We start from the raw sequence: 19,431 nt of genomic DNA on the forward strand, positions 1-19,431 counted from the left end.
TACAACTCTGATGACAAAAGCTACTGAATATTGTGGTGTAGCATTCCCCATGTGACAATGTCCACGTCTGTGAACAACACAGCTGGCCGACATCAGTTGCCATTTGATTGTGTTAAACACCTCTGTCATAAACCTCACTTTTTTAATACATAATATAACAAATTATCTGGTAGGTCAACTGTTTAAAAGACTGATTATCAGTTTATCTAATCTAATTTGTCATTCATCTGTTCATTTAATTTCTCCTCATAATCTTTTAAATTACTTTAGATCTCATCATAATCTCAAATTCATGACCCACAATATCAACATCGTACAATCCCCGGTAATATCAAAATTTGTGATATCACGTGCTTATAATTTGTGTAGTAACTATTTTACTTCTCAAAAAATGACTATTGACCAAGATAGAGTGACCAGCATCATAGCTCTATCATCCACTTTTTTGTTGTTTGACACATTTTGTCCCCCCTTTTTTAATACAGAACTTACAATCACTCAAGCTTATACCAGCTACCTTGAAAGCAGAGCCCAAGCATTCGCTGTTTAATGAACAAAATCTTAAATAATCTAATTATGCATTTACTCTTGTTTTTGTTATTATTAATCCAATATTCTCTCACTCTGCTAAGTCCAGTCTCGGCTTTAATTAATTATTTAGTCATGCAAGCACTTGACTTCTTTTCTTTTAATTATATTATTAGCATTATTAAATGCTTACAGCTGGACTGATGTCTATGGAAAGAAAGCAAATAGAGTGTTAGCCTAACAGAACATAAAGAACTGCTGCTGGACCAGTGTATAACCAAAATACAACTAATATGGCCAATCAATGAAACTATAAGCGGTCTCTGTAGTGATCATTTAAGACACATCACCTGTGCCTGCTTAGGAAAGGATGAAGTCCTTCTGCTTGGATCAATTAAACTGGTTGGGCTGCTGTCATGTTTCTCTCCTCATCCAATGCATTTGATCTGTCAGTCCTCATTCAAGGGTCTGGCGTCATGTTCTGACACAGTGGTTGGACTGGATGCTGTAGTCTCTCTGCTTCTCCTCAGCCTGGTTTTTGGCCAAGCAACGGAGGAGGCACATTTGAAGAATGGCAGGATGTTTTTTCTTGGTTGTTTCTCCATCAACACAGTCTTTGTCTATCCCAGCTCCTCAGAAGTTTCAACTTCATATTTTCAGGGAGGATGAAGGCCCACCAACCAAATGCCTCTTCTTTTCTCTGCAGCCGTGTCCTTATGTTTCTTGCTCTCACTTGTTGCACAGTCTAGTTGCTGTTGTTCATGTCGAGGCAGATGCCCCAAAAGCTGACTGGTGTCATCTGGAAAATGAACACTCAGAGATCCGCATTAATCAAATTCATACTTTATAAATTCTTCAACCATCTCTTTCAATTTTCCCTTAATTTCAGAAATCTCATCTGGTTGATAACAGCAGTTTCCCCATGCAGTTTTAATAAAGCAAGTTCTTCTTTGCAGAAAAGAGCAAGCATGTTCTTCTTTGCAGAATGCAGAAAATAGCAGCCTATCAGTCCGTCTGAATTGCCTTATATGGTATTTTTATCACTTGCTATTTCGATCCCTACTCCCTTAAACATTTTAGGATTAAATTAATTACTCTCATTACTGTAAAAATGCATAAAATACAATACAGTATACGTCTGTTAAAAGTGTTTTTTTTTTTTAAGCTTGGTCACCCAATCCTGCTCATTCAACACAATCAATGTATTATTTAAAATAACCCAATTCAAAAATCTACATTTCTACAATATATCAAATTTCAAACTGTCTCCCAGGGATAACAAGATACAAACATCATAGGCCATGTTTTTACTATAACTGGTCAATCATACTCACATCTAGCATGTCCCTCTCTTTATGTCAGATACTTCTATAATTTTTTTTTTTTTTTTTTTGTCACTTATTCTTTTTTGAACTGCACAAACCACTAATACAAAGTAGAACACTCCAGTATTTTTGATGGCCACCAGTTTTTCACAATCCACCATATCAATCCCTGTTAGGCCTGATTATTAATTCAATTTCCCTATAGACTGGTCAACTAACATTTATTCAATTTTAGTAGTTTTTTTTTCATGTTAATTTCTTATCATTTATTTTTATTGGTGTTTTCTCTGTAATTCTGAAACTAGCCTATTTTAATTCTGACTGGATTAGCAGAATTCACCAATCCTACTTGATCTGTTTGTAAACTGTTTTTGAACACTCGACTGTTGTCACAATTGATACAATTAACTTCATAAAAACCCAATTAAGCCAATTGAAAAATGTATGTGACCAATCATTAGACATTTTTGATTTGCAAATTTTTCAGTTAACCTTTGATTGTCTGTCTTTTGCTTTCAGAAATACATCTTTGTCAGCTCTTTTCTCAGGGCTTCCCTTTCTTTATCCATTCATCAGTCCCTGTGTCTTACTCTAAATCCTTCATTATATTTGCCAAACTTTCATTGGATGTCTCTCCTCTCTTTAGGCTTTCTTCATATGGCCTTGGTGTTGCAAAACTAATATTTTGATCCTGGTATATCTACAGTTGTCGGCCCCATTAATCTTAATCATCAGTGTTTTTCACACCTTTTTACCTTACAAACCCCAGATTGCATCTATTCTTAACTAGTTTTCACCAAGATGGTCAGACATTTATTAAGGTATTTAATTAGTCTTTCTCTGGTATTTTAAAAACGCAGTTCCTCTATTATAGGTCCTCTGATGACAGTTACAAATAAGATCTCTCAAAGTGTATGGTACTCACTTTTTCTGGTTTATAAGCTAGTCAGAACTAGAAAAGTTGAACTCTTTCTCTGTCTCCCTCCTTTCCTTCATCTCACACCCACACAGTCTCGCTATCTTTTTGCAGCCCCTCCTCTCTCTGTCAGAGGCAGCCCCTCCTTTCTGCCTCTCTTTCTCAGATCACAGTCACCGTTTACTTGTGCTATATGAGAGGGAAACAAGTGTTCTTTCATAATTTTAGTTTCTCTTTATGAATGACTATCATAAATGAATATCATTATTTTTCAAACAGTCCTAATCTGTGCATTTGATGCGCACACATACTTTTACTCTTTATTTTTCTTGTAACAATGAATAGACAAAGCCGAATTATTTGTTCAGAATAGGCTGTTTTTCTCAGTCCACATCACAGCTCCTGCAGTCAGAAGAATGGCCAAATAGAATACAAAGCAAAATTAGAAAATTTCACTTCATAGTCTCCCCATAATGTTTAATTACTCTTTAGTGTATGTTTCTGAATTTAATAGCTCAAATAAATATCAAGTTTTTTCTTTCTTTGTTGCTTAAGATTTTTCTCTCCGTCTCCTCTCCTACCCCTTCTATTTGTCCATCATTACATTTTTTTTTTTTTTTCCCCATGAATTTCTACCCACTGGTATGGTTGCGGTTGCTTCTCAAAACTAGTCAAATTATCCACCAGTGCTGGTCTGATTTCTCCTCCCTATCTAACTTTAACGATTGTGTAATTTTCCCGCTGTACTGGCCCCGGAATCACTATATGCATGTTCCTCAAAATTGTGGCTCCTCCCAAACCCAGAGACCAGGTGTACCATGCATTTCTTTTCAGGTATGTTATATATAATGGATTTATCTTTATTTCTAATGTAGTTAACTGTGAATCCAAAAGGGTGTTTTTTGGAAGGTTAAATTTGTTCAGGTGTGGCCTGAGTATTCTGTTTTTTATTTTTATTATATATATATATATATATATATATATATATATATATATATATATATATTTTATTTTTTTTTTATTTTTTTTTTTTTTAATCACATCACACCAAACCTTTAAGGGCCATTCTTGCTCAGGATGATTCAAATTTGTGATCTTTGTCAATTTTTAAAGAGCTATTTTTTTTTTTCTTGGTCTGTTAACTCCTGTCTTTGCCCTTCGTCATCTATAAACTCATTTTCAAACCAGAAGTGATTCTTAATGCCTTTGGTTAGTTTTAATACCTGTTTAAAGTTGTCTTCGTCCTCCCTTTCTCTCTGTAATCTCCTATCCTCTGCCTCATAATGAACTCTCACTCTGGTCCACATGTGTTCTTATCTTCAGGCGTCAAAAGATTAAAAATAAAAAGATATCCCTCCTTAGTTCTTTATCTCAATCCAAACACACTTAGTTATTTAGTTAGTTATTTAGTTTTGTTAGTATATTCATTCACACACCCGGGTTTTCATTCACACACTTTCACCACACTCATTCAACACTTTGATACCTTCTTATCTTTCTGCCTAACAGAGGCTGTGTCTCTCTCTCAAGGTCACAGCGCTCACTCTCTGTTGAGTGTCCAAGCCAACAACAAAGCCAATTTTTTGAATATTCTTTGCCTTCCAATATTTGCTGTTCTGCATTTTTTCTTCACTGTCTTGCCTTTTGTCTTTCATCTATTTTCCAATTAGCTCATATATATATTTCTACTTCTCTGCAGTTTTTTCTACTCAGTGCACTTTTCCAGCCGGCGCGCTTCTACAGCAGCTGCAGCATAATTCACACACACTTCTCTCCCACACACATTTTTCTCCAGCGCGTGCTCCCTCTTTACACACACACACTCTTCTCTCGGCGCGCTCTCACTCTAGCATACATACAATCTCACAGCACAACCACACACACTCTTTTTTTGTTTTAATCATTCACACAAATGAACCTATAGCACCTCTTATAGGTTCTCTCACAGCACCTCTTGTGAGAATTTACACATTCATACAAATGAACCTATAGCACCTCTTATTATGCTTGCACTCTTTTTCTCAATCTCTTTACTTTATTCTTCTATATTTTTCTCTTCTTATGCTACTCAACTTTTACTATATTTAGGGCCCAAGCCCTGAAAGGGCGAAGGCCCTATTGTTTTCCTTAGGATTATTATTATTAGGGCCCAAGCCCTGAAAGGGCGAAGGCCCTATTGTTTTCCTAACGATTATTATTATTATTATTATTTATACGACTATTTGGGCACTTTTGGGGCCCTTAACATGCTCAAAAACTCTTGAAACTTTGCACACGGGTCAGAATCCGCGGCCATCAGGGCCGGGCTGAAGATGGTACCCGGGCGTGGCAGGGGGGCTAGACAGCGCCCCCTGGAACGGGGTCCGAAAACTTGGTCCATAAATCAAACACGCTTGCATGTAATAATATGAAACTCGGTGCACATATAGATCTCATCGTTCATATATACCTCAAACTATTACTTTTTACCCCAGCCCAACAGGAAGTCGGTTATTTAGGGTTGTTCATAAAACACTCGCAATGGAATTTGAAGTACTCCTCCTAGAGAATTCAAACACACGGCACGAAACTCGGTCAGCATGAAGTCAAGGCATTGAGGATGAAAGTTTGCGAGGGGATTTTTGATATCTCGAACGGTTTGGCCGTGGCGAGGAAACGAAATTATGGCGAGAATCGTGAAACAGGAAGTGTGTCAGAACTTCAGCATACATTAACTGATCTTGATGAAACTTCAGCAGTTTGTTTGCTGTAAGAGGACGATCACATGGATGTGACTATTGTGAGTCAAAGTTATAGCGCCACCAACTGGCAGCAGGAAGTGTGTCACTTTCAAAATGCTTTGAAATCACCCTTTTATTTTTACCCGATTTGCTTCAAACTTAATCTGTATAATGTAAATATACGGCAGATGTAGACCTGTGAATGGATTCTTGATATCTTTTAAACTGTTGCCCTGGCAACGCATCAAACTTTACCCTTCTTTTAGGATGCTTTTGAGACCCTTAGCATGCTTCAAATCGCATGAAACTCGACAGACACATCACATTTATTAGCCAGTAGACATGTGCAAAGTTTCAGAAACGGGCGTGGTGAGGGCTCAGTAGTACCACCTTTTGACAAAAGTGGGGTTGTTACTTTTAACTAGAGTTACAAAAATCGGTATGAATATTGTACTCCTCGAGCCGGACAACTTTCTAATTGACACTCATTAGCTAGGACCCACAGAAAGTCAGATATCTTTGTTTGAATGTAGAGAAAATCTTAGAATTTTGCCAGTCTCTAAGTGTCTCTCTGTGTGAGTGAGAGGAGGGGCGCCTGTCAGGTTAATTTTAACCCTTTATTTGCTGTGTGCGACTTCTCTGGCATTTTCGGGGGCCTTAACATCCTCTAAAACTCTTGAAACTTTGCACACGGGTCAGAACCCATGGCCATCAGGGCCGGGCTGAAGCTGGTCATCGGGCGTGGCAGGGCGGCTTGACAGCGCCCCCTGGACTGGGATTCGAACATTTGTCCATAAATCAAACACACTTGCGTGAATTAATATGAAACTCGGTACAATTATAGATCACATCAGGCCAAACAACTTTCGTGCTCTAAGTTTTACGACAATTAAAATGGAAGTTGAGAATTATGGGTTGTTTGAATAGTTGTCCTAGGAGAAATACATCAAATTACAACGCATGTGTTTACCAATCACAACCAAACTCGGTGTGCAAGAAGTCAAGACATTGAGGATAAAAGTTTGTGAGGGGATTTTTGATATCTCAAACGGTTTGGCCGTGGCGAGGAAACGAAATTATGGCGAGAAACGTGAAACAGGAAGTGTGTTATAACTTCAGCATACATTAACATATCTTGATGAAACTTCATCAGTGTGTTTGCTGTAAGAGGACGATCACATGGATGTGACTATTTCGAGTCAAAGTTATAGCGCCACCAACTGGCAGCAGGAAGTGTGTCACTTTCAAAATGCTTTGAAATCAACCTCTTATTTTTACCCGATTTGCTTCAAACTTCATCTGTATAATGTAAATACATGGCAGATGAAGACCTGTGAATGGATTCTTGATATCTTTGATACTGTTGCCGTGGCAACGCATCAAACTTTAAAATTCTTTTTTTTTGATGATTTTGAGACTCTTAATGGCTTTTGAGGCCCTTAACGGGTTTGAAAACTCTTGAAACTTTGCACACAGGTCATATCCCACAGCCATCAGGCCCGGGCTGAAGATGGTACCTAGGCGTGGCAGGGGGGCTAGACAGCGCCCCCTGGAACGGGGTCCGAAAACTTGGTCCATAAATCAAGCACGCTTGCATGTAATAATATGAATGAAAAACTTCATCTGTATAATGTAAACAGATGAAAAACTTCATCTGTATAATGATGAAAAACAGATGAAAAACTTCATCTGTATAATGTAAACATACGGTAGATGTAGACCTGTGAATGGATTCTTGATATCTTTTAAACTGTTGCCGTGGCAAAGCTTCAAACTTTGAAATTATTTTAGGATGCTTTTGAGACTCTTAGCATGCTTGAAATTGCATGAAACTCAACAGACACATCACATTTATTAGCCAGTAGACATGTGCAAAGTTTCAGAAACGGGCATGGTGCAGGGACTAAATAGCGCCACCTTTTGACAAAAGTGGGGTTGTTATTTTTATCTACAGTTACAAAAATCGTTATATACATTGTACTCCTCAAGCCAGACAACTTTCTAATTCATAGTCATTAGCTCAGACCAAGAGGAAGTCAGATATTTTGGTTTGAATATGGTGAGACTCTCTCTGAGCCTACGTCCGTGTATGGCAGGCCCTTTTAACATTTAAAAGCTAAGTTTGCCTATCCGGAAATTAACATTGTAGATATCAACAATGTCTTTCTGTCTAGTCGTAATTACATTTTGGATAGTTTGTATTATCATTTAAGATATCTGTAACATAATTGTGACTAGTCAAAATGACAGACTATGGCAAGCCGTTTTAATATTTAATCATGAAAGGGCCAAAGCCTTCGGCACCGCCACCCCGGTGCCTTTAGGTAACTAAAGGAGCCGGGGTTGCGGTGCCACCGGCTTGGGCCCGCCATCGCTGCTCGCAGCTATATTTATTATTATTATTATTATTTATACGACTATTCGGGCACTTTTGGGGCCCTTAACATGCTCAAAAACTCTTGAAACTTAGCACACGGGTCAGAACCCGCGGCCATCAGGGCCGGGCTGAAGATGGTACCCGGGCGTGGCAGGGGGGCTAGACAGCGCCCCCTGGAACGGGGTCCGAAAACTTGGTCCATAAATCAAACACGCTTGCATGTAATAATATGAAACTCGGTGCACATATAGACCTCATCGTTCATATATACCTCATACTATTACTTTTTACCCCAGCCCAACAGGAAGTCGGTTACTTAGGGTTGTTCATAAAACACTCGCAATGGAATTTGAAGTACTCCTCCTAGAGAATTCAAACACACGGCACGAAACTCGGTCAGCATGAAGTCAAGGCATTGACGATGAAAGTTTGCGAGGGGATTTTTGATATCTCGAACGGTTTGGCCATGGCGAGGAAACGAAATTATGGCGAGAAACGTGAAACAGGAAGTGTGTTATAACTTCAGCATACATTAACTGATCTTGATGAAACTTCAGCAGTGTGTTCGCTGTAAGAGGACGATCACATGGATGTGACTATTGTGAGTCAGAGTTATAGCGCCACCAACTGGTAGCAGGAAGTGTGTCACTTTCAAAATGCTTTGAACTCACCCTTTTATTTTTTCCCGATGTGCTTCAAACTTAATCTGTATAATGAAAATACATAGCAGAAGAAGACCTGTGAATGGATTCTTGATATCTTTGATACTGTTGCCGTGGCAACGCATCAAACTTTAAAATTCTTTTTTTTATGATTTTGAGACTCTTAGCGGCTTTTGGGGCCCTTAACGGGTTTGAAAACTCTTGAAACTTTGCACACAGGTCAGATCCCACAGCTATCAGAGCCGGGCTGAAGATGGTACCTGGGTGTGGCAGGGGGGCTAGACAGCGCCCCCTGGAACGGGGTCCGAACACTTGGTCCATAAATCAAACACGCTTGCATGTAATAATATGAAACTCGGTACACATGTTGATCTCATCGTTTCATCTATACCTCACGCTCTTACTTTTTACCCCAGCCAAACAGGAAGTCGGCTATTGAGGTTTGTTTGTAAAACGCTTGCAATGGAATGTGCAATACTCCTCCTAGAGAATTCAAACACACGGCACGAAACTCGGTCAGCATGAAGTCAAGGCATTGAGGATGAAAGTTTGCGAGGGGATTTTTGATATCTCGAACGGTTTGGCCGTGGCGAGGAAACAAAATTATGGCGAGAAACGTGAAACAGGAAGTGTGTCATAACTTCAGCATAGATTAACTGATCTTGATGAAACTTCAGCAGTGTGTTCGCTGTAAGAGGACGATCACGTGGATGTGACTATTGTGAGTCAGAGTTATAGCGCCACCAACTGGCAGCAGGAAGTGTGTCACTTTCAAACTGCTTTGATATCACCCTCTTATTTTTAACCGATTTGCTTCAAACTTCATCTGTATAATGTAAAAATACAGCAGATGTAGACCTGTGAATGGATTCTTGATATCTTTGATACTGTTGCTGTGGCAACAAATCAAACTTTAACATTCTTTTTTGATACTTTTGGGACTCTTAGCATGCTTGAAATTGCTTGAAACAGATAGATACAGATAGCTCGACAGATACATCACATTTATTAGCCAGTAGGCATGTGCAACTTTGGCAAAAGATTAAAGTAATGTCAAAAAAGTAAACAGTAAACACTAAAAGCCTCATATCTTCTAAAAATGTAATTATACATTATTTGTTTCTAAATTAAATTATACAAATATTATAATTAAACCAGTTTTTCCCTTTTTTCATTTAAGAATTATGTTTACGTTCAAAAACAGCCATAATGGTTTTAAAATTCAGAAGAAGAAAAAATAATCTGAGTCATACGTAGTGCTATACTGCCCTCTTGTGTTCAATATCAGGTAGGCCTATTGTGTATATTCCCACTGGTTAATCAACGTGTGACTCCGCTGGGACTCGGGAACTTTTAAATCGCTTACTTAAAACCGAAAGTCAAAATACAGATATCCGCACAAGACATTAATGTTGTGGAGTAGAGCGAGCATTTTAAATAAATTCCTATTAAGTAGGATTGAACTAAACAGAATGAACGTTCACTCTGTTCTGCTGGTTCCTCGCTGTTGGCGCGCACAGTTATGAATGCTTGTGCAGCCATGAGTTTTAGTTTAATTTTAAAATTAGCGCAATTTCGGGATTTGTATTATTTGAATTTATTTTTAAAAAACACAATGTTGAGTTTTATTGTAACACTGTTTAATCGTAAATAAAAAATAAAAAACACATTTGTGACCGAACTGATCCAGCAAAATTAGTCACAGTGACCCAAATTTAAAAATTGAGATTTTGATATTAATGGAAAGAGGACACTGTAAGCTTTCAAATGATACCTTGGTCATACCTTGAATGGTTGTAACGATATACAGATTTGAATTCTGGTCGTCTGCCCTTTTTTTCCAATTGAAAACCTAAGAAAATCGCTTTTAAAGTTTTTTTGCCCGTTTTTTTTTTTTTTTTTTTGATATCTTTCAAAATCCATAGCATTTTAAGGGATAAACTATTTATTTTATATCGCTTAATTTGACCAAATAGATTAACATATAAATGCAATTTAACGAGGCTGAAACTCAACTTATTTTTAATTTTTTTGAAATAAATAATTAAAAAGTCACTTTTACAAAAATGTTCTAAAATCAGAAAGATTAAAGAGGAGTCAGAGAGAAATTCAGTTTTCATACGGATTAGCCCACATAAGCAGAGAGCAGTCTGTTTTCTTTCATTTTGAATGGTTGTGTTTAAAAGTAGACATTTCAATATATATGTCTGTGAGGATACCTTATACGCTGACTTTCGGTTCATGAGACAAGCTTCAGTTCACGTGCCGCGCGTCTCCGCGTCGTGATTAGGCCTAGCCTATTGTCTGCAATTTATTTCTTATTATTAAATCCTAGTAATTGGTTGATGAAACATTGATTTAAATTAAGATAATTATTTTAAAACGAAATTTACTTTAAAGAAAGGCTTTGTGCTTGCATGTTTAAGCTATGTGAAAGTTTTAGTGCTGCTTCCAGAGAACGGTCACGTTCGGATTGTTTTTCCTCATAAATGCGAACACGGAAAATAAAATAAAGATTTTATGTTCTGGAGAGAGTCAACCCTTCTTCATCCGGTGAGTATTACTTTTGGTTTGTGCAGTGTGGTTCACATAGGCCAATTTATTAAAATATTTAATTATCTGGGAATTGGATGCTGAAATTGCCCAATTTAAAAAAAAAAATTAGTAATAATTTAAGTTTTGTGGTGCAAGTCTACGTATTTTATAGGCTAATGTTAACTTCAAATAATACTAATAGTAATTTAAAGATGTTGTAGCTAGCATTGGGTCTGGACGTGAAGGATAACTTCGGGAGTTGAAGGGACGTGTCGGTGTCGTGATTCTGTCTTCTCACACCGCGACACAGGTTCGTGGATCTGAGTGTCGCGATCGTTACAGCCTTACATAGGCTATATTCTTCTTGCAGATAAATATACTCACGCAGTTTAGGTTAGAAGCCTCCAGTGAGTTCAACGTTTCAGGGGATACCCGGGAAATGCTCAGAGGTGACGAGGGGAGTTGAGAAGAGCAATGTTTATTTCAGCGAATTTAAAGCTTTGACAACTTTAATCGTTATTTAAATACCTTTACTCAATTATCTCGACTACGAAACCCTGTGAGATTATTTTTGAATGTCTGTTCTTTGAAATTAGCAAAAAAAAAAAAAATATATATATTTTTTTGTTATTTCATGGTTTTTCCACATAATCGGCCCATATCTTAAAATGGAAGGTTGCAACTTCCGACTCATTTCGCCAGAGCGGGTCACATTTGATTTTTATTTTTTAAACAATGTAATGTGTAACCTAAAAATAAACAGATTATTTGATAAATGATATATTTAAATCTCCATATTGTAGCCTAATATCTGCAGGGCAGCCTAGTCTTAATAAATGTATGCTTCATTTTTCATTTGTAAATTTGATCAATAAATTCAATAATTTAGAATAATAAGACACTATAGGGCTGTTACCCTAGGTAAGGCTGATCAAATTAAATCGGTTACACAATAATGTTACGAGATTGGTTTAACAGGAGTCAATTAAAAATCGCTGTAAAGAACGATACTTTTAAACATAACCCTAAATCACCATAAGGTGTCGCCAGATGACTGTCTTAATGAACGAGTCATGGATTCAAAATGCTGAATCATTCAGTAATGAGAAAACACATTGCTTTGAGATGCGCGATGGGTCGCTGTGATCTTTGTTTAACTATTTTCTCTGCTGAAACAGAAAAAAGTCAATATTGCATCTAAAAAGTCAATATTGCATCTAAAATGTAAGTGACTTGACTTGTGTGTGTGACTATGTTTGTTGTAGTGATAAGAGTTGCATCCTTGTTAAAGTTTAAGGCCTTGTGTTTTTGGATATATATCTTTCTTTCTTTTTTTTTCTTTTTTTACAAAATATGCATATAACCCATATATTTTAGATTTATTATTTGTTTTAAATTAAATTAAGAATGTATTTTTGGTAATTGAACCTGAATGAATTTAAAAATGAATGTGCTATATTTCAGATCATATATTTGTTTTTCTTAAAATTTGAACTAACTTTATTCTCAGCTGAATTATAAATATTTTATTTCTGTATGAATTAAAAACACATTTGATTTTTCTTTTTTAATCAATGTAGAATGTGTAACTGAAATATAAACAGATTAGGGCTCTGTTCGAGGACAAGTAACTAAAACCAATGTGACATGATGAATGTTTGTTTCCCAAACCATCTGAGTAACAGCTTACTTTTCTTTCTTACTATATTCTTTCTTACTATAAACTGTGCTGTAGAGCTTGCATCAGTCAAAGCAGGGTTACATTTTGCATGTCGTGCACAATAAACCTAAAGGCACCAGGGTGGCGGTGCCACCGGCTTCATATATATATGTATATATACAGTATATATATATATATATATATATATATACAGTATATATATATATATATATATATATATATATATATATATATATATAGCTGTGATCCGCGATGAAGGGCCAAAGCCAGTGGCATGGCCACCCTGGTGCTTTTAGGTAACTAAGGAACCGGGGTTGCGGTGCCACCGGCTTGGGCCCTTCATCGCTGCTCGCAGCTATATTTCTCTTTACTTCTTCTCTTAATCTTTACTCATTTTTCAAAAAGAAAAAATCTCAGAAAGTAAGCTCACTCTACTTCTCATATATAATGCTTTATCTCTTTTTCTTTTGTCTCACAATCTCATATACTTCTCATATATAATGCTTTATCTCTTTTTCTTTTGTCTCACAATCTCATATACTTCTCATATATAATGTTTTATCTCTTTTTCTTTTGTCTCACAATCTCATATACTTCATTAAACTTTTTTTCTTTTCATTCATGCGCATGCACTTCTTCATCTTGATCCGAAACCTCGACTTTTATTCATTTCCATTTTACTTTTACTCAATTCAGTCTTTTTTAGGTTCGTTTTTCGGCGGGGTTTAATTTATCAAATAATAATAATTACCAACCAAGGTGACTGCTCTGTCAGGGACCACACGAAACAAATTTAAGCAAAAGCTGCTTACCTTGTTTTTGGTCGACCTTTTGTTTCGTGGGGTCACCGGCAGGGGTCGTCCACCACGGCCGCTCCCCTCTCGAAGCTCCTGGCTGGCTCGCCAATTATGTTGTGGCAAATCAGAAGTCTCAATTCAGTTTAGCAGAGTCAAGTCTTGGTCTTGTAGAAATTGCGCAGAGTCGAGGTTTCAGGTCTCAGAAGAATAACTTTATTGAGCAGGTCAACAAAGTGAGATGTGGCCAAGCATCTGAAGTTAAGTTGGTTTCATCCCAGCATATTATACCCTTTTCTTATCGTGGCTGCCCAATTAGTGTTTCTGCCCTTATCTCTTTTCTCCTGCTCCTCCTCTTCATTTCGCACCCATTTTTGCTTACTCAGCCTTATTCCTGCTTTAACCGTGGCGAAACACGTGCTCATATGTTTTTTAAAAATAAAGTACTGTACACTTTTTATTATCAAGGCTAGGAGGTCAATAGGTTAAAAAACTAACTGTCAAATCCAATTTGATCCCTTTAAACTTATCTAGGGGGTTAATAGGTCATAAAACTAACTGTCAAACCCATTTGATGCCCTTTAATCCTATCTAGGCGGTCAATAGGTCATAAAACTAACTGTCAAACCCAATTGATGATACCTAGGCGCAGTCGTGTGACTCTGAACACCTGTTTTTGCTAATTACATGACCATTTCTATAGATACGGCCTTCCATACCTTGTTGCTCTGCAGAGGAGCAGTTTACCATGAATAATCAACCATCTGTATTTCTCTTTTTGGAGTGACTTAAGACAAGTGGATTTCTCCAACACTTGCTGAGAAACTATGAAGGTAATCAAAAGTTCCACAGACTCACTTTGCATCAAGTATCTTGTTCTCTTATCAAACTATAAATATCTTTCTCAGCTTTTTTTCGTTTATTTTCACTGCCTTCTCCATCCCTGCACTGTCACCCCCACCCCATACTCATCCTGTCCACTTTTTGTTGTTGTCTGTGACTCAGATACAGCCTGTGAGTAGGATAATGACTGCTCAATGTGTGAAGTATCGTACCTGCAGGGAAAAACAGAAGCTGTGTTTTTAAAGTGTAATTAAATATGGATGAAGCAGTGAATGTTCCGATACAAAGAACGAAACACCTCACATTCTCTTTCACTTCCACCTCAGGACATTGTTAAGGTGAACATGAAACGCTGTTCACAACCCTCTTCAATAAATGATGTTTCTGTGAGAAATGAGACAAAATATAGGACAGGCCCTAATTGTACTTATCAAAAGTTGACTGGATAGTGAAAAATGGGCAAAGTTCGGAAAGACAAAAAAGTTGATGAACTGTGCACAATAAGACCAGACACATTAATTGATAAAGTAAATAAGGTCATTTTGATTTTATGTCTTATTGGGGTCGATAAGATTGACCATTTATTTGATAGAAAAATATAGTAAAAACAGTAATATTGTGATATAATATTACAATTTAGAAATAATTGCTTTCTATCATAATGTATCATAAAATGTAGTTAATTTATTCCTCTGATGGTAAAGCTGAATTTTTCAGCAGTCTTTACTCCGGTCTTCAGTATCACATGATCCTTCAGAAATAATTCTAATATGTTGATTTGCTGCAAGTCATATTATTATCAATGCTGAAAACAGTTGCTTTGAAACAGAAATCTTCTGTAACGTTATTAATGTCTTTACTGCCACTTTTGATAAATGCAATGTGTCCTTGCTTAAAGAAATTGAGCACTGTGTTCAAAATTGGCAAAATTCCTGCAACAATCGCCTGTCATTTACTTTTATCAGTCTCTTCTTTCTTGTCTCTTGCATCACCTAACTTCCTTTTCCCCATTATTTTCTCTCTTTCCATCTCTCTGACCTACCTTACCTCATCTCTTCTCCATTTGTTTCAGTTTACAGTTGTTCCAGTAACCATGGAGACCTGTCAACATGTGGTATTCTCCTCAGATGAACCGTGACGGAGTCGACAGAAAGGCACACACTGGTGGCGTCTGGCATGCGTGCGACTGTGCGTTCCCTGACGCTTGCATTCAAGACATCTGTCACACATTGGCAGTCAGAAATCATGGCAAGAGCGCAGATGAATGAAGATGAAAGATGAATTCAAAATGTGAACTTTGTGGCTTTTAATTCATATGGGTTAGTCTTAAGGCCATTTATGTGCAGATGTACTCAAAACCTTGCCAAAATGTTCTTTTAGCAGATATACATGCTCATAATTTCATAATTTCTCGTCTTGGAAAGCAACCCAGAAATATTGACGACTCATCCTGCACTGCACAGATGTCTGTCCAACCAGATGCGCTTTATGGGAATGTCCATTCCCTGAGAATGTCCAAAACACTTTCATAAGTGACATCATGATTTATAGCTTTGTAACTAAAGCTGATTGGCTATTTAAAGGGTTAGTTCACCCAAAAATGAAAATTAAGTCATTAATTACTCACCCCCATGCTGTACCAACCCCGTAAGACCTTCGTTAATCTTCAGAACACAAATGAAGATATTTTTGATTAAATTTGAGAGGTGGATCACTGCTACATAGGCTCCTAAGGGATTGAAACTTGACGGCCCAGAAAGTCATTGAAGAAAATGTTTAAATATTCCATGTGACTACAGTGGCTCAACTATAAGTTTATCAAGCGACGAGAATACTTTTTGTGCGGAAATAACACAAAAATAACGACTTTATTCGACTATTCCTTTTCTTCCTTCTGGGCCAGAGACGAGAGTTCAAGAGATTTCCACGACGCATGCGCGAGAACCGAACAAGAATTAGTAGAATAAGCATAGATAATAAGGCAATTCTTGCGCATGCGTCGTGGAAATCTCTTGAACTCTCGTCTCAGGCCCAGAAGGAAGAAAAGGAATGGTCAAATAAAGTCGCTATTTGTCGCCATGGTCTAACAAATGATCTGGTCCAATTTTCATGAAAATCGTAGCAATAGCCTATGAGAAGTAAGAAAACGTAGGTGTTTCGGAAAATTGAAAATGGCGAAAAAACTTGTCATGGTGTAGCCTGGCTAGTGCCACACCCAATTCTCATTGAGACTTGGGTCTGGGAACAACATGTTCATTTTCTTGTATTTGAGGCGTGGTTTACGAATGCCCGGCGTTGTTTATTGGCTGCTAAGAATGTCTATCAAATGCGCCTGTGCGTAGCTCATAGCCAATCGTTTCAATTAGAAAAACACAAGTATTACGTACAGTTTAACATAGATGTTGAAGTTGTTATTTGCATTCGAAATTGTTTGCGCTTGTACTTCACAAGTTTAACAATTTAAAAAATTTAATTTAATGACTAAAGTGTCAACAACTTTAATCGGGTACGTGTGCACAGCTGAAAGTTATGCTACTAAAGCGGTAGCTGTATATTGATATTGAAAAGCAACACAACTTAGTGGCACTGTGACAACCTCTACAAGCATAATGACAATATGATATTAATAAATACCACTTACCACTTATAAGTTAAATGGACTTCGTCGACGACGATGCCTAGCAGGTTGGTACTATACAACTCCGTGGCTAACATGTCTTGCCACTTTGCACTCATCCAGGCCTCGGGACTGCCGAACAGAAGTTGGTATCAACAATTTTTTATCGCATTTTCTTTCTCGGGACACAGCTGAGCGGCAGATATTCCAAGGTTGACTGCCTCCTGTACGTGGTCCTCCATTAGGACGATTAATAGCGAGACAACAATAATGACTGGGGTCTCGCAAAGTTTAACGCCAAAAGCTGCTGTTTTTTTCAAAATAAACCTGCATTCTAAACTACTTAGAACAATATCTAAGGCTGCATCAAAAGGTAGCTTCGCGTCTGCTGCCATGTTGAATCCATAGATATAAACAAACTGCTTCGGCGTGTCGCATAGATGTCGTCATCGTCTTGCTGCTCCCTCCCCATTCTGTGATTGGTTCCCTAAATGAGGCGAAAATCTGGACCATGGTATCCATACTGCCTTTCAGCATGAATAAAATCACGCTGCGGGAAGGCAGCATGGGGAAACCCAGACTAGTCATGGTGTACAAATCGTCATGAGCCAAGGACTAAAAGTTATTTAGAATAAACTTAAGTGCAAATTTGGACAGTTGGTGGCGCTAGAGGGATTGAGTTAGAGACTTAACATTTTTAATGGTGACAGTTCAGACTGTTCTCTATCTGTGTGTCAAATTTCATAATTTTCCCGCAAGTGGTTCTATGGGCTGCCATAAACTTCCAGAGTGGAAGACGAAACGAAAAAATAAAAAAGGTCAACAACAGATTACTGATGATGACCGAGTTCAAAAATAAAGCTTTAAAAAACGTAATGTTATTTTATAATAATGTATTTATATATGGTTTATTATAATTTATAAGCATGACTTTTATTTAAACATTATTCCCGACTATTCAATATTATGTTGTATGTTAGTTTATTGGCATATGTTCAACATTACCTTTGAAAAATGAGGCACTGATTTGAACTTGACGTCAGCCTCTGATGATATACATTTGTGTCAGAACAAGGGTAGGAAACATGCATAATAAATCTGCGTTAGTCCAATAGCTAGTCATTTATTTGCATTACAGGTTTTTCTCTAATAATATCAAAACAAAAAGAATTTAAATAACATGATGACATTCCCAGTAGTATTGGAGAGAGGAGAGTTTCACAAAGCCATCGAGACAGTGAGACAGCTGCATCGAGATTCATTGTTGCATTGGAATATGATTCCCACAATTCCTCCAATAGCCAAACATCCCCGCAGTCTTTTCACAATTCAGAAGCTTTCCTCTGATTTTAGAGGTACAAAAATACACCTTTGATTGAGATACATTCAAGGAAATATAAAAATGTAAACCCCCTTGCTTAAGCTTGGCATATCGCCTTCCTGTGACTGTCGGATGGATGGAGAGGAGGAGTTCTGTAAGAAGGGGCAAGAAGACACAGTCTGTCTAGAATTGTGGGAGGAAATATCAAGCTGACTCAAGACAGTGATGAAGAATTTTGGGGGCCGGTTCAGATGCTATATTATAAAATAAACACTTTTAAAAAGATTAAAAAATGTCATGATATTATACCTGAAACGTCAAGAAGAGTAAATAAGGTATTGGCTATATCAGTCACCCTGACATGCAGTTTTCCAATAACAGGGAAAACGAGACTGTATAAAATATATAGAATGCATACAGAATGAGAGTTGAACAGTTAAGTGGACAGTTCACCACAAAATAAAAATTCTGATATCATCAATAAATTATGTAGACTTTCTTTCTAACACAAACCGCATATTTTTGAAACGAATATATTTAATTTTCTTCTTAAATTTAATTTGTTTGGTTAAGAGAAACTTAAGAAACAATACAATTTGGTGGCATTAACATCAAATCAATATTATAATTCTGAACATTAAAAAAAAGGAACTAAAACCCATTGAATGACTCCAAAGCTAACTAAAACAACAAATAAAACAAAAATGATCTCAAATAAATAAATAAACAAATAAATAAATGTAAAACGGATCCAAAATACACAAACTAAACTAAAATACATTAGTATTCACATTTACATTTTTTAGGATTTGAAACTAAAATAACACAAATAAATAAATAAAAATCAATCAACAGAAATCAGAAAATTAGAAAAAAGATGAAAACTAAACTGAAATTTAACAAATTAAAAATAACATTTTAATATTAAGTGGACAGGAAGATTAGTAGTACATAACTTAAGTCTTTTAAAGCTTCAGAGTATGTTTTCAATTTATGGAAAATAACATCTTAAATGTTCTTAAACATGTATTTATTCATTTTGATTGTTTCACCGAAGAAAGAAAGTCATGCAGGTTTAGAAGGACATGAGAGTGAGTATGATGACAAAATTC

This window comes from Pimephales promelas, chromosome 18, assembly GCF_988280905.1.
Source record: "Pimephales promelas chromosome 18, fPimPro1.hap1.1, whole genome shotgun sequence".
Lineage (NCBI taxonomy): Eukaryota > Metazoa > Chordata > Actinopteri > Cypriniformes > Leuciscidae > Pimephales > Pimephales promelas.